The 15046-nt window shown below is 44.6% G+C and overlaps 1 protein-coding gene across 2 annotated transcripts in view; it reads right to left on the reverse strand.

The window, feature by feature from the left end:
- LOC121573590 (nuclear receptor-interacting protein 1-like) overlaps positions 1–14662 on the reverse strand; it is a 66692-nt gene extending 52030 nt beyond the window's left edge. For both annotated transcript variants that reach the window (XM_045222462.1, XM_045222461.1), the window contains exon 1: positions 14419–14662. The gene's annotated coding sequence lies outside the window, so the exon portion shown is untranslated. The remainder of the gene's footprint in view (positions 1–14418) is intronic.
- Between the last annotated feature and the right edge of the window lie 384 nt (positions 14663–15046).

The following is a 15046-nucleotide window of genomic DNA, read 5'->3' on the forward strand; positions in this document are numbered from 1 at the left end:
ATTAGTATTGTCCCATCACCCATCCACCAGGAGCTAGCTAGGCCTAGCACTGAACACGGACAACTGCACTGTAAATACCCTGACCTGAATGTGATGAGGGAGGGAAGAGATCTGGGAGATATCTGGGTTATTTTTAGACAAATAACAAGCTGAGGTCAGAAGAAGAGAATGTAGAGAGCTTCATTTCTTCTGAGTGTGTGTGGCTTGACTGGCTTGGCTTTGAGCTTGTCAGTTTTGACTGCAGTAATCAAATGCTATTACTAGAGACGAAGGGGGGAACAGAGGAGCTTATAGGAGGTGGCAGTACTTCAGACTCCTACACTACTGTAGGCCCTGCATGTGTGCGTGTGTTTCTCTGTAGTGTGTGTAGTGTATTTGTGTGTGTGTGGTGTGTGTCTCTGTGTGATGTAGGGCTAAGGAATGGCGAGGAGAGACCTCAGCGCTCAGCTTGGGGCGTATAATCTATGGTTCATTTGCAGCTTTTCTACCCAGTATGACAAGCCGTTTACAAGACATAGCCTCTGCTGCTGACCCAGTTCTGAGTGGCTGCCTCTGCCTGCGTCTCGTGACAGCCAGGGCCCTGCCTCCCTATCAGGCCCTGCTCTGCTCTTCTCCCTCCTCTACAGTCTAACTGATGATAACTCCGCCATTCTCTGCCTCTGTGAACTGTGGGAATAAATAGGTCGCCCTGACCCACTTTTCATTCTTCCTTTTTCTCCCCGAGACTGTGCTAGGAGTTCTGCAGAGTATGATCAAGGGAGACAGAGAGAGAGCGAGGGGGTGGGGGGAGGGAGACAAGGAGAGAGGGGGGGGATAGAGAGAGAGACAAAGAAAGAAAGAGACAAGAGACTACCCTGATGAGCCCCAGTGTTTGTGAGATCTCGCTCCCGTGGCCTTTGAAACAGAGTTGACCCTTTTCAGCTTGGCCTGGCCTGTATGTACAGTAGGAAGAGCAATCCTCCCACGCCTTCATTAAACAACTATCTACTGCTCTCAGGGCACAACACCAACCAGTCTACCACGTTCACACACATGCACGAACGTACACACACAGACACCCATCCCATGCTACCCCTCCTGAGCTTGGAGGTGAAAATTAGCTTATCTGTTACTCAAAATGTTAAATGGGATCCTTTGCCTTATTTAAAACACACAGTGTTTTTTTACTAATTTATTAACACCGTAAAGGTAGCTATGACATGCCATCAGACAAGAACAATTAGTAGCATTTCTAGCCCCTCAATGTAATACCATTGGACTTGCCTGACAATGTAGTTCGTGGTATCTCCACCCACACACAATTCTTCATTAACCAGCATTCAGTCATGCGTTCTCCCCTGCATTAGCCATAGTCCTCAGTTAGCTGTAGTGACAACAGCAGCAGATAACATGACAACGGCTCCTCTTGTCCCTGAGGTTGATCTACATTTTACATTTTACATTCCCCAGTGGGAATCAACCCCACAACCCTAGCAATGCAAGCACCCTGCTCTACCAACTGAGCCACATGGCGTTTGAAAAACAGCAGTGCACTAAATATGGAATTGGGTGCCATTTGGGACACAGACCAACAGGCACTAGTGCACGAGGGATTGCATGTTATTTAACGTCTGTAACGCAATAATACATCTTTAAAAACAAAAACAAAGTTTAAGGCACGTCAACGGTCTAAAATTCAAAACTGACACTGTTTGAATTGATAACGGTTAGGAGAATCCAGGACTGGTATAATGTGAGGCAGGACGAATGTATGTTGCTCTAAAGGCAATCAGAGTACCAAGTAACAACAACACAATTATCTGCTAACGTGATAATTTGTTTTCACAAAGCACTCAGCGATAAGTCGTCAAACCTATTGATTCTACCCAGTGGTGGGTAAACTAGCTATATGTTAGAATCCCTTAGCTAGTTCAGCCCATGTCTCACCCTAGTGTGGACAAGCACAATAATAACTCAGGTGGAAGCAGCAGCACGTTTGCTATGTGGTTGCATGCGTACTGAATAGCATTAGCCGTTGCCTGACATTCTACTTTAAAAGCAGAGAGAGGAGGTTGACCCAGCGCTACACTTTCAGCAGCAGAGTGCTAAGCCAGTGTGTGTTAATGGTGACCTACTGTGCTGCTGCTGCTACTACACAGACCTGCTGTAGCCTCAGAGACACAGTCATCATCATGAAGCCTGCTGCTGCTACTACACAGACCTGATGTAGCCTCAGAGACACAGTCATCATCATGAAGCCTGCTGCTGCTACTACACAGACCTGATGTAGCCTCAGAGACACAGTCATTATCATGAAGCCTGCTGCTGCTACTACACAGACCTGATGTAGCCTCAGAGACACAGTCATCATCATGAAGCCTGCTGCTGCTACTACACAGACCTGATGTAGCCTCAGAGACACAGTCATCATCATGAAGCCTGCTGCTGCTACTACACAGACCTGATGTAGCCTCAGAGACACAGTCATCATCATGAAGCCTGCTGCTGCTACTACACAGACCTGATGTAGCCTCAGAGACACAGTCATCATCATGAAGCCTGCTGCTGCTACTACACAGACCTGATGTAGCCTCAGAGACACAGTCATTATCATGAAGCCTGCTGCTGCTACTACACAGACCTGATGTAGCCTCAGAGACACAGTCATCATCATGAAGCCTGCTGCTGCTACTACACAGACCTGATGTAGCCTCAGAGACACAGTCATCATCATGAAGCCTGCTGCTGCTACTACACAGACCTGATGTAGCCTCAGAGACACAGTCATCATCATGAAGCCTGCTGCTGCTACTACACAGACCTGATGTAGCCTCAGAGACACAGTCATCATCATGAAGCCTGCTGCTGCTACTACACAGACCTGATGTAGCCTCAGAGACACAGTCATCATCATGAAGCCTGCTGCTGCTACTACACAGACCTGATGTAGCCTCAGAGACACAGTCATCATCATGAAGCCTGCTGCTGCTTCACTTTCCCCTACGCTTGGCCTAGCCTGGCTCAAAACAAAACACTGGACAAAAACACAACACAAGACACCCAGAACTGATGTGAATGAGCAACATCAGCAGCTGAGAACAGAGGACCATGGTCTTATTCTCTTGTGGGGTGAATGTGTGTCCGATGTGTTTATGTGGCCTGTGAGGGTTGAGATTCCCTAGGAAAAGCCAGTAAGTGGAACCGTCTAAACCTGTTTTTGGGTGTAGGTCAGGCCTGGTCTCATAAGCACCAAGGTCAACGCTGCTGAATGGAACGGCAGGTGGCTTACACAGAGAGAGGGAGCGAGAAAGAGTGAGAGAGGCCTGGCTTTGCTAAACCACATAAAGACACAAGCACTTGTGTGTGTGTACGTGTAGACCAGGGCTGTTCAATGTTGGTCCTGGAGGGCCAAAACACTTCTGGTTTTCATCCTCTCCTTCTATTAAGGGACTAATTCAGACCTGGGACACCAGGTGAGTGCAATTAACTAAGAGGTAGAAACAAAAACCAGGACCGACATTGAACAGCCCTGGTATAGACTAACCATGCTACACAAGCTGAACATTAGCATCAGTTACAAATCAAATCAAATTAAATGTTATTTGTCACATGCTTCGTAAACAACAGGTGTAGACTAACAGTGAAATGCTTACTTATACACAGGGTACCAGTACCGAGTCGATGTGCAGGGGTACGAGGTAATTGAGGTAGATATGGACATATTGGTAGGGATAAAGTGACTAGGCAACAGGATAGATAATAAACAGTAACAGCAGCGTATGTGACGAGTCAAAAGAGTTAGTGCAAAAAGGGTCAATGCAGATAGTCCGGGTAGCTATTGGTTAACTATTTAATTCTTAAAAGTTTAAGCCGCTTGGTATGGCACTTGCCAAATCTTTTCGCTAGAGCACGTCCCTGATTAAAAAATACTTGAGATGTGCGTTAGCTAATCAAACGCTAGCCCCATTCACTGACATGTAAATACAGTTGCACAAGCTGCTGTGCGTTTGTGCAGCGCTAATGCTAAACCTTGACATGCAAACAAGGTTATACAAGCTGAGGATTACTCATGGGCTGCTAACCCTACATGTTAACACTTCTATTAAAATGTCTGTCTGACTGTCTGAAAAACACCTAGGTTACATACTGAAAATACTTCCTTTATGTTACACAATTCTGTTATAACTCAAATATTACCTTAGAAAATACAGACTTTCAGTCCATTCTGTTTATGCGTTGAACTCATAAAGCATTCTTTATTCCATAAAAAGCATTTGACATCTAATTAACCCTTGATCCAAAGTCCTATAACCTAAAACCAACTACATTTGTGGAGATAGAGAAAAGGGTAGAGGGGAAAGAGAGAGAGAGAGAGAGAGAGAGAGAGAGAGAGAGAGAGAGAGAGAGAGAGAGAGAGAGAGAGAGAGAGAGAGATAGAGAGAGAGAGAAAGAGAGAGAGATGAGAAATACTGAGTGAGTGAGAGATTGCTGCCTAATGTATCATTACACACTTCATGGAAATCATGGAGTTTCATTGGGATGTGTTAATGTGGTGTTAACACAGAGATCAGGTTGCTCCATTCACTAGGCAGCACATATGGCAAATACATCAGAGGGGGGAAAAATACTATAATGACCGAGTAAAAATACTCTGAAAAGCAGTCAGCATCTAAGAAAGCAGAAGTATGGTAGGAGCAGGTACAGTTTAAAGAGTGGCACAGCTGATGTAGCCGAGAGAAGGACTGACTCAAGACAACTGCAATAACATGAAACCCTGCAAGGACATGAATCACTTTAGACACAGACTGACCTTCAAACTGACATATCCTGGGATCGATGATCGAGACGATGACTAAACCAGCCTGACCGGGGACTAGTGGGGCTTTATTTTGTTTGCTCCAGCTCAGATCATGACAGGAGTCATCCGAGGGGTAGAGACTAGGGGAAGCCATGTATCTGCCTGGCTCTAACAAGTTGACCTCCACCCTGTTTAACCTTTGACTGGCGTGATTGGCCAATAGGAGGACAACCCCCGCAGCTGCTAGTCATGTTAATGTTGGATGAAGTGTGTCACATGATTAGATCTCCTTCTTCTGAAGAGTTACTTAAAAAGCCTCCTCAGCAATCAGGTCAAGGTCAGTGCTCTGGTCTTAATTGGGGGGGGTGGGGGGCGGGGGGGGTACTGCTGGATATTTCCTGGGCAAATCCAGGTTAATTGCCTTTGCTCAAGGGCAAAGGAGAACAGCAGAGTATGAGCCAGCAATCTTCTGGTCAGCAGTCCATTCTCACAAAGTAATAGGTCATAGCGCTTGCCTGCTGACATCTTCCCTCCTCTCTTTCTCTCACACTGCACAGGGCAGGCAGGCAGCAGTCCTTGATTGGGATGCACACAAAGACTGCATTAGTATCACTACTACAGAGACAAAGTGGAGTCGATATTCAACGGCTCAGACACAAGACGTATGTGGCAGGGTCTACAGACAATCACAGATTACAAAGGGAAAACCAGCCACGTCGCGGACACCGACGTCTTGCTCCCGGACAAGCTAAACACCTTCTTCGCCCGCTTTGAGGATAACACAGTGGCCGACGTGAGTATGACATTTAAGCGTGTTAACCCTCGCAAGGCTGCCAGCCCAGACGGCATACCTAGCCGCGTCCTCAGAGCATGCACAGACCAGCTGGCTGGAGTGTTTATGGACATATTCAATCTCTCCTTATCCCAGTCTGCTGTCCCCACTTGCTTCAAGATGTCCACCATTGTTCCTGTACCCAAGAAAGCAAAGGTAACTGAACTAAATGACTATTGCCCCGTAGCACTCACCTCTGTCATCATGAAGTGCTTTGAGAGGCTAGTTAAGGATCATATCACCTCTACCTTACCTGACACCCTAGACCCACTTCAATTTGCTTACCGCCCCAATAGATCCACAGACGATGCATTCACCATTGCACTGCACACTGCCCTATCCCATCTGGACAAGAGGAATACCTATGTCAAAATGCTGTTCATTGACTATAGCTCAGCCTTCAACACCATAGTACCCTCCAAGGTCATCATTAAGCTTGGGGCCCTGGGTCTGAACCCCGCCCTGTGCAACTGGGTCCTGGACTTCCTGACGGGCCGCACCCCCAGGTGGTGAAGGTAGGAAACAACACCTACACTTTGCTGATACTCAACACAGGGGCCCTACAAGGGTACGTGCTCAGCCCCTGCCTGTACTCCCTGTTCATCCATGACTGCGTGGCCACGCACGCCTCCAACTCAATCATCAAGTTTCCAGACAACATAACAGTAGTAGGCCTGATTACCAACAATGACGAGACAGCATACAGGGAGGAGGTGAGGGCCCTGGCGGAGTGGTGCCAGGAAAATAACCTCTCCCTCAACTTCAACAAAACGAAGGAGCTGATCGTGGACTTCAGGAACCAGCAGAGGGAGCACGCCCCTATCCACATCGACGGGACTTCAGTGGAGAAGGTGGAAAGCTTCAAGTTTTTCGGCGTACACATCACTGACAATCTGAAATGGTCCACCCACACAGACAGTGTGGTGAAGAAGTCGCAACAGCGCCTCTTCAACCTCAGGAGGCTGAAGAAATTCGGCTTGGCCCCTAAGGCCATCAGAAACTTTTACAGATGCACAATTGTGAACATCCTGTCGGGCTGTATCACCGGCTGGTACGGCAACTGCACCACCCTCAACCGCAGGGCTCTCCAGAGGGTGGTGCGGTCTGCCCAACGCATCACCGGGGGCACACTGCCTGCACTCCAGGATACTTACAGCACCCTATGTCACAGGAAGGCAAAAAAGATAATCAAGGACATCAACCACCCGAGCCACTACTCAACCCTGCACTCAACCCTGCACTTTAGAGGCTGCTGCCCTATATACAGTACCAGTCAAAGGTTTGGACACACCTACTCATTCCAGGGTTGTTCTTTATTTTTTATATGTTCTACATTGTAGAGTAATAGTGAAGACATCAACACTATGAAATAACACATATGGAATCATGTAGTAACCAAAAAAGTGTTAAAAAATCAAAATATATTTTATATTTGAGATTCTTCAAATAGCCACCCTTTACCTTGATGAAAGTTTTGGCATTCTCTCAACCAGCTTCATGAGGTAGTCACATGGAATGCATTTCAATTAACAGGTGTGCCTTCTTAAAAGTTAATTTGTGGAATTTTCTTTCCTTCTTAATGCGTTTGAGCCAATCAGTTGTGTTGTGACAAGGTAGGGTTGGTATACAGAAGATAGCCCTATTTGGTAAAAGACTAAGTCCATATTATGGCAAGAACAGCTCAAATAAGCAAAGAGAAACCACAGTCCATCATTACTTTAAGACATGAAGGTCAGTCAATACGGAAAATGTCAAGAACTTTGAACGTTTCTTCAAGTGCAGTCATAAAAAACCATCAAGCGCTATGATGAAACTGGCTCTAATGAGGACCGCCACAAGAAAGGAAGACCCAGAGTTACCGCTGCTGCAGAGGATGAGGTCATTAGAGTTACCAGCCTCAGAAATTGCAGCCCAAATAAATGCTTCACAGAGTTCAAGTAACATACACATCTCAAAATCAACTGTTCAGAGGAGACTGCGTGAATCAGGCCTTCGTGGTCGAATTGCTGCAAAGAAACCACTACTAAAGGACACCAATAATAAGAAGAGACTTGCTTGGGCCAAGAAACACGAGCAATGGACATTAGACCGGTGGAAATCTGTCCAAATTTGAGATTTTTGGTTCAAACCGCCATGTCTTTGTGAGACACAGAGTAGGTGTGGTTCCCACCGTGAAGCATGGAGGAGGAGGTGTGATGGTGTGGGGGTGCTTTGCTGGTGACACTGTCAGTGATTTATTTAGAATTCAAGGCACACTTAACCAGCATGGCTACCACAGCATTCTGCAGCGATATGCCATCCCATCTGGTTTGCGCTTAGTGGGACTATCATTTGTTTTTCAACTGGACAATGACCCAACACACCTCCAGGCTGTGTAAGAGCTATTTGACCAAGAAGGAGAGTGATGGAGTGCTGCATCAGATGACCTGGCCTCCACAATCAACCAACCTCAACCCAATTGAGATGGTTTGGGATGAGTTGGACCGCACAGTGAAGGAAAAGCAGCCAAAAAGTGCTCTGCATATGTGGGAACTCCTTCAATACTGTTGGAAAAGCATTCCAGGTGAAGCTGGTTGAGAGAATACCAAGAGTGTGCAAAGCTGTCATCAAGGCAAAGAGTGGCTACTTTGAAGAATCTGAAATCTAAAATATATTTTGATTTGTTTAACACTTTTTTGGTTACTACATGATTCCATATGTGTTATTTCATAGTTTTGATGTCTTCACTATTATTCTACAATGTAGAAAATAGTAAAAATAAAGAAAAACCTTTGAATGAGTAGGTGTGTCCAAACTTTTGACTGGTACTGTACATAGACATGGAATCACTGGCCACTTTAATAATGGAACACTAGTCACTTTAATAATGTTTACATACTGCTTTACTCATCTCATATGTATATACTGTATTCTATTCTACTGTATTTTAGTCAATGCCACTCCGACATTGCACGTCCTAATATTTATATATTTCTTAATTCCATTATTTTACTTTTAGATTTGTGTATTGTTGTGAATTGTTAGATACTACTGCACTGTTGGAGCTAGGAACCCAAGCATTTCGCCACACCCGCAATAACATCTGCAATAACACTCAACAGTTTCCCGTGTATATCAAGAATGGTCCACCACCAAAGGACATCCAGCCAACTTGACACAACTGTGGGAAGCATTGGAGTCAACACGGGCCAGCATCCCTGTGGAATGCTTTTGACACCTTGTAGTGTCCATGCCCCGACGAATTGAGGCTGTTCTTTGGGCAACATGGGGTGCAACTCAATATTAGGAAGGTGTTCCTAATGTTTGGTATACTCAGTGTATGTGTATGCAATCAATAAAATTTGATTCGATTTGAAAAATACTATTCATCAGTGTGTGAGAGCCTATGCATGTTCAGGCAAAATATTGTAACGTCATATGAACTCTTGTCTGAAAAGCAAGGGGCAACATGTTACATTTGTCATGTATAAATTATCACTCCAAAATGTAATAATGTATTTACTGGTATGTAGTCAGTAGGTGAATAAACCATTTAGGATTTATTTTTTTACACCTAGAAGCTGAAATTCTCCCTGGTTTTATGTCATAGTCCATTTATCTCTCAGTAGCATGTCTGTGCAGTAGGCTATACTTTAGTTCTCCTCCTAAACTCCCCGCTCCAGTCATCACTCTCCATAGCACAGCCACCTGCACAAGGTCCCCTGTTGCCCAGCAACAGCATCGCCTCATCACTAAAAGCCTAAAAGAGCTCCCAAAAGTTACACAATTACAGTTGGTGGTGTGGAGGTGTTGTGGAATACAGTACATAATAGGATTCAGGTTGTTTCCACAGCACTAAAACAATAAAGGATGTGTGTCTAAAAGAAGCACCGACTGACTGACTGACTGACTTGGGAAATCCCAGCTAGCAGCTCTTACTACCACAAACAGATACAAAGTCACTGTGACGTCATCAGGATCCTACTCCCTTTGAACTTGGCCCTAGCTCTGTTCTTTCATCTCACTTGCAAAGTCTTATGACTCAGATTTCAGTCTGCCTATAGAGTCAGACAACAGGGTGTGCGTGTCTGTGTATGTGTGAGTGTGTGTGTGTGGGTTGACATATATTGACTGCCACACTGTGCACAATGAACTCTCTGGTCAGTGCTCTTTCTTGGTCTTGAAGTATTTCAGCTAACTACTCAAAGGACAACGTTTTACACCATTTAAATTTTCCCGAACGCAGCCCTTCTTGAGGGAAATAAATCAGACACAGCAAATATAGCATATGCACCCCTCCACCCCCCTCCTCCCTCCTTTGCTCTCCTGTCTTCCTGTGCAATATATCCATCATTCATTCATCAACTCTGAAAACTCCTCTTTAGTTAATTGCTTGGGAAATGTAATTTCAAACGAAAGCTTTTAAAAGAGAAAGATATAAAGTTGCCGGGATCTCTTTGCCCCCTCCTTGTCCAGGGGGCCGGGCTGGGGGCCGGGTGCTGCTCTGCGCTACTTTACGTGGTGTCAGGAAGTCACATATGCCCATGTTTAAAGCAGAGGCGAGCCAGGCAGGCAGCGTTACGTAAAGCCTCCCCCTGCACAGGCTTACTGCACCAGACGCTGTGTCCTTGCCTGGGCTGCTTCAAGGTCCCAAAAGGACAGGCTGCTAAGAAGTTGGGAAGGACAGGGCCCCTGTGATAGGCTGGCTGGGAGGTAGCGCTGTGCTGAGACTGCGCCTGCCTGCGACGGCCTTGGACTTTGAATTCTCCGCCAGACAGGCTCATGCATCAATCCCTCAGCTTACAAAGACAAGCCACTAACCTTCATAAGGCCAGGGACTCGTCAGCAATGAGTGGCATTTTCACTTAGCCTGGACAGCTTCTCTCTCCCCCAGCTCTGAAATCTGCTCTGCTCTCTGTCCCTGCACATAACCTGGTTAAAACAAGACACAGTTGAGTAACACTTCCCTTAGGCCGCAAAAATCCTCTGGTGTGTCTGACATCCTAATCGGACTTTGTGACTTGTTGTGCTAACCTTTAACCTCATAGCTGTGCTCTTCTGTGGTGCAGCAGGTAGCCTAGCGGTTAGAGCGCTGGACCAGTAACTGAAAGGTCGCTGGTTTGACTACCTGAGCTGACAAGGTGAAAAATCTGTCGATGTGCCCTTCAGCAAGGCACTTAACCCTAATTTGCTCCAGAACTACTACAGTTACAACTACTGTATTGTATTCATGAGTGTCTGTTCCTGTCAACTCTGCTCCTCGGTTGTGACCACACTAACCAACCCAAGGAGACAGTTAGCTCTACTCACATCATCCTGTAGGTTTGGGCTTTATATCCACATTTCAGCAGTAGTCAGGCAAAAGACAGAACAATGGCAACACACATTATGTTTGGCATATGTGTTTAATAGTACAAGGTAGCACTGTTCTGCTCTCTCGTTGTCCCTGCTTCATTGATCGGCACAGTTAGGTTCCACAGCTGTTGTTTCTGAAATTGGGTGCAACGTTTTCATGTGGGTGACATGCTTCATTTATCTGACCTGCATCTCTCCCTCTCTCCGTGGATCACTTTGGGAGTGATTTCAGTAAAGTATAAATAATGTACTGCAATCGCAATCAGTAACAATCAATGTGTGTGGATAATTGAGAGGCCCTGTCAGTGCTCCAAGGCCAGGGTGCGGGGGGGGGGGCTCTCAGAGGGCTGCCTCCTGCCTGCTCCAGCCTCCCTCCATCTTTCATCCCTCCATTTCATCATTCCACCCTGCCTGCCTGCCTCCAGGAGCCACAGCAATAAAGACGCATTTAGCTGCTCCTGCCGTGTCATCAAAATGAGTCCCATTGACTTTGGTTCTCTTCCTCCCTACCGCCCACTCCCAGATTGGAATAGATAGCCTAGGAGAGTTGGAGTGATGGTGTGAAAGCATGATCGACATGACACTGTATTTCTACATCACTAATTCAACATCTAGGCCTACTGTTAGAGATCAGAGTGTATTTTACCCAAGCAACATGTCTAATGAGTAGCCACTGAATGACCATACTGTGGTGTTGTACAGTTAAGAGGTTTGTCATTGCAACACAATCAGCATTCTGATTTCATCTACAACAACCTAAAGGCCTGATAGTAAATGCTTGACTCCGACCACACGTTCATAAGGCCTACAGAGAGCTATCATGGACACACCATGACACCTGTCATATCCAGTAGTTTACAGTATGCCGATTGTTGACAAATGACCTTACACTGTCCTGACACATGAGAGTGTAATCCAAACACAGCTAGCTCGTTTCAGTGGCTCAGCACACAACACAAGCATACACACAGGAATGCATGTATGCACACACGGATATGCACACACACTCTCACAGTATAGGCCTACATACACCTTCCTCTACAATTGCATATTTCTTTTACCCTTAATATACCAACTGGGGTATATTCCTTCTGTGTCATTTTAATACATAAACTACAGCAAAGACAGTGCATTAAAGAGATTCTCCGGTACTTTTGTATACTTTTTAGTAGTAGGGGTAAATGTAGGGAAAATGGCATCGCACAGCTTCCAGAAAACAGTCACTTTCAATTTTGGCAAAACAGTAATTCTGCTCATAGATTATGCATGTATGAACTACACATTGACACACCCAGCCCAAAAAATACTTACTAGTCGCCAAAGTTCCGGAGCCTGTCTTTAATTGTAACACTGTAACAACACTGTAACAACACTGTAGCAACCATTTGGGGGGCAGGTAGATGAATGTATTGTCCTGAGAAGACAGACCCTTGATCTGTCAGACCAGGGTCCAGAGTCCAGTAGTGTGACCATTCAGAAGACCTAACATAATTTGCATATTTGTCATTTACATATCTTCTGATTCTGTGGCGGGATACTGCACATCAATCATCATCAGTAGCTCCCTAGACAACCCACAGCAACAACAAAACAAGTTGTGTAGAGTACAGTACACTAACTCAGTAAAGGAGGAAGATGGCTGATGTGCACCACATTATTGAAGACAGATTATTCAAGAGAAAGACAATGTTAAATGTGGAGGTTTTAGTTATCTATGGCTCTAGTACAGTACATAGGACTATAAGCAGCTACCCTTGAACATCCCGTACAAGATCAGGTCAAATAATTAAGCAGCTTAAACACTTCACAAAAGGAGGGCTAAAAGCCAGACCCCCAGACAGACAGAGTATTTAGAATTTGTAAAAGTCAGACAAGTTCACTTCAACAAAGCTCAAGCCTATTTTTGACTAATCCACCCGAGTTTGCTGTAAAAGTAGGTCTAGTACACATATGAATGTGCTGATGTGTTCCAAATCATGAAAAGTAAACAGGTTTGTTGTTGGAGGGAAGTTTAGCCAGGGTGGTTAAGGCTAAGCACACCTGAACTAACAGTGTGGTCCTGCCCTCTCTCTCCCCTGTGACTCCCCCCTGGCCAACCTTCAGCCCCTGACCTTTTGCCTCTCCACTGATCCCATGGTCAAATGAAGCAAGATGACATCTTGTGATGATTACTCCAAACCAGTCACTGTTCCAAACCCTGGAATAGTTCAAATCCAGTCTACCTGTCAATTGTCACTAGCCTCCTACTTAGATCTTGAATTAAACCATAGCACAAGAAATATTATATAAGATGTAGATAACAACTCCATCAATAATAATAATAAATAAGCAGTAGTAATACTATGATACCAGTACATTCTGTGTAGAAATCCATTAGGCTAATTTACAATCTGGTTTATGAACTGAATATTGAATAATCCTCAGAAAATAAAGTGAGTAAATGTAGCTACTGTACATTATTCCAGACAACGTACCAATGCTGAATGAACATTTGAGTCATGCAATGCCAAATATTTGTGTCACTTTCGACAAGGAACAAGGAAGCACAAGATATGAATTGAGAATAATCAGCAAGAGTGAATCCATTTTAACTATGAAGCATTATAATGCATTTATAATGCTAAACTACACCACACAAAACTCTGAAATTATGACTAATTTGGCTACAATGGAGTACCCTACGAAAAAGCCAAGCTGATGCTGACAGTCATACAGTCATAATATCAATAGCCTACCGGGCCTATTTACTAATGTTCATAGAAATACTATTCATTATCTGTCTCAGCAGGCAGTGGCTGTACGCCTGGTTACTTAGTAGGCTACTAGTCCTATGCAGCATTTCTGATTTTAATGCAGGTTAAACTGAACAGATATCTGTGGCCTATCATTTTGTGTCATTTTTGTACGTAAACTAGACTACAGCGAGGACAGTGCAACAATTGTAACACTGTAACAACAAACACTAACAACAATTTCACATTGTAACAACACTGTAACGACAATGCAACAATGTGACAAAAATACGGAATAACAAAGTAGCCAGTACGAGCAAGCTAAATGATTCGTGTTTGAGGCATTAGATTTTGGAGACAAAAACATTGGCGCTTTCTATGTCAAATATGAAATATGACATTTCTACGTGCGGTGATGCGTTTTTTTGGGGTGGGGTGGTTGAGAAGGAAATAATCTCAAACTGGCTGTAATGTATCGTTGATGCCATTTAACAAAATGGAAACGACACAACCACCACAGCACTGGCTGATTTATTCCGACTTCTTTACGCAGCGTTCACACCGCTATAACCAGTATGAGCCCAGAGACTCGGGCTCGAGACACAAACATTATTCAATCCATGAAAACATGCTGTAAACATGTTAAATCCATGACACACACCCCGTTTGTGCCCTCGCGGATTTTACAGACTCATATTAATTTCACAGCCTATTCTTTACATTTAGCTCGGCACGTAGCCTACCTGCTTGGGTTTGTCTACCCCGCTGGCTGGCAGTGGACCCCACTCAACTGAAAAGGCGCATCATTATTCGTCAGGAAATCCGTCCGATAGTCTCAGTGAAAAGGTCGCATTTCTCTAACGCGCGTTAATGATGAAAAATGAATATCAAATGGTAGATTTGTTTCAAAACGCTTCGCGTTTGGATCGAAGTGATCAGGCTCTGAGACCTGTAGTCGAGTCTGACGGAATTGTTTATTCTCGGAATCCCCTTGCTCCGGAGAACTCAGCAGAGGCGACACTCCTACTCTCTGCCGCTGACACGACCCTTAAAGGAGCAGTGGCTTTATCAAGCTATCCCTGCCCCTCTCCAAATGTACTATATCATTAGACTTCATTAAAATGTATTTTAATGATGTAACATTTGAGTTGTATTGTGTTTATAAGTAGTTTATAAACAGTTAAATATTAGTTCATTATTGAAATATACACATGGCTAATATCAAATAATTAACTTTCTATAAACTGGGCTTACTTACAAACCCTGAAAGACAGAAAGTATTCAGACCTCTTGACTTTTTCCACATTTTGTTATGCTGCCACCACCATGCTTCACCGTAAGGACGGTGCCAGGTTTCCTCTAGACGTGATG

Source organism: Coregonus clupeaformis, chromosome 9 (genome assembly GCF_020615455.1).
Source record: "Coregonus clupeaformis isolate EN_2021a chromosome 9, ASM2061545v1, whole genome shotgun sequence".
Taxonomy (NCBI): domain Eukaryota; kingdom Metazoa; phylum Chordata; class Actinopteri; order Salmoniformes; family Salmonidae; genus Coregonus; species Coregonus clupeaformis.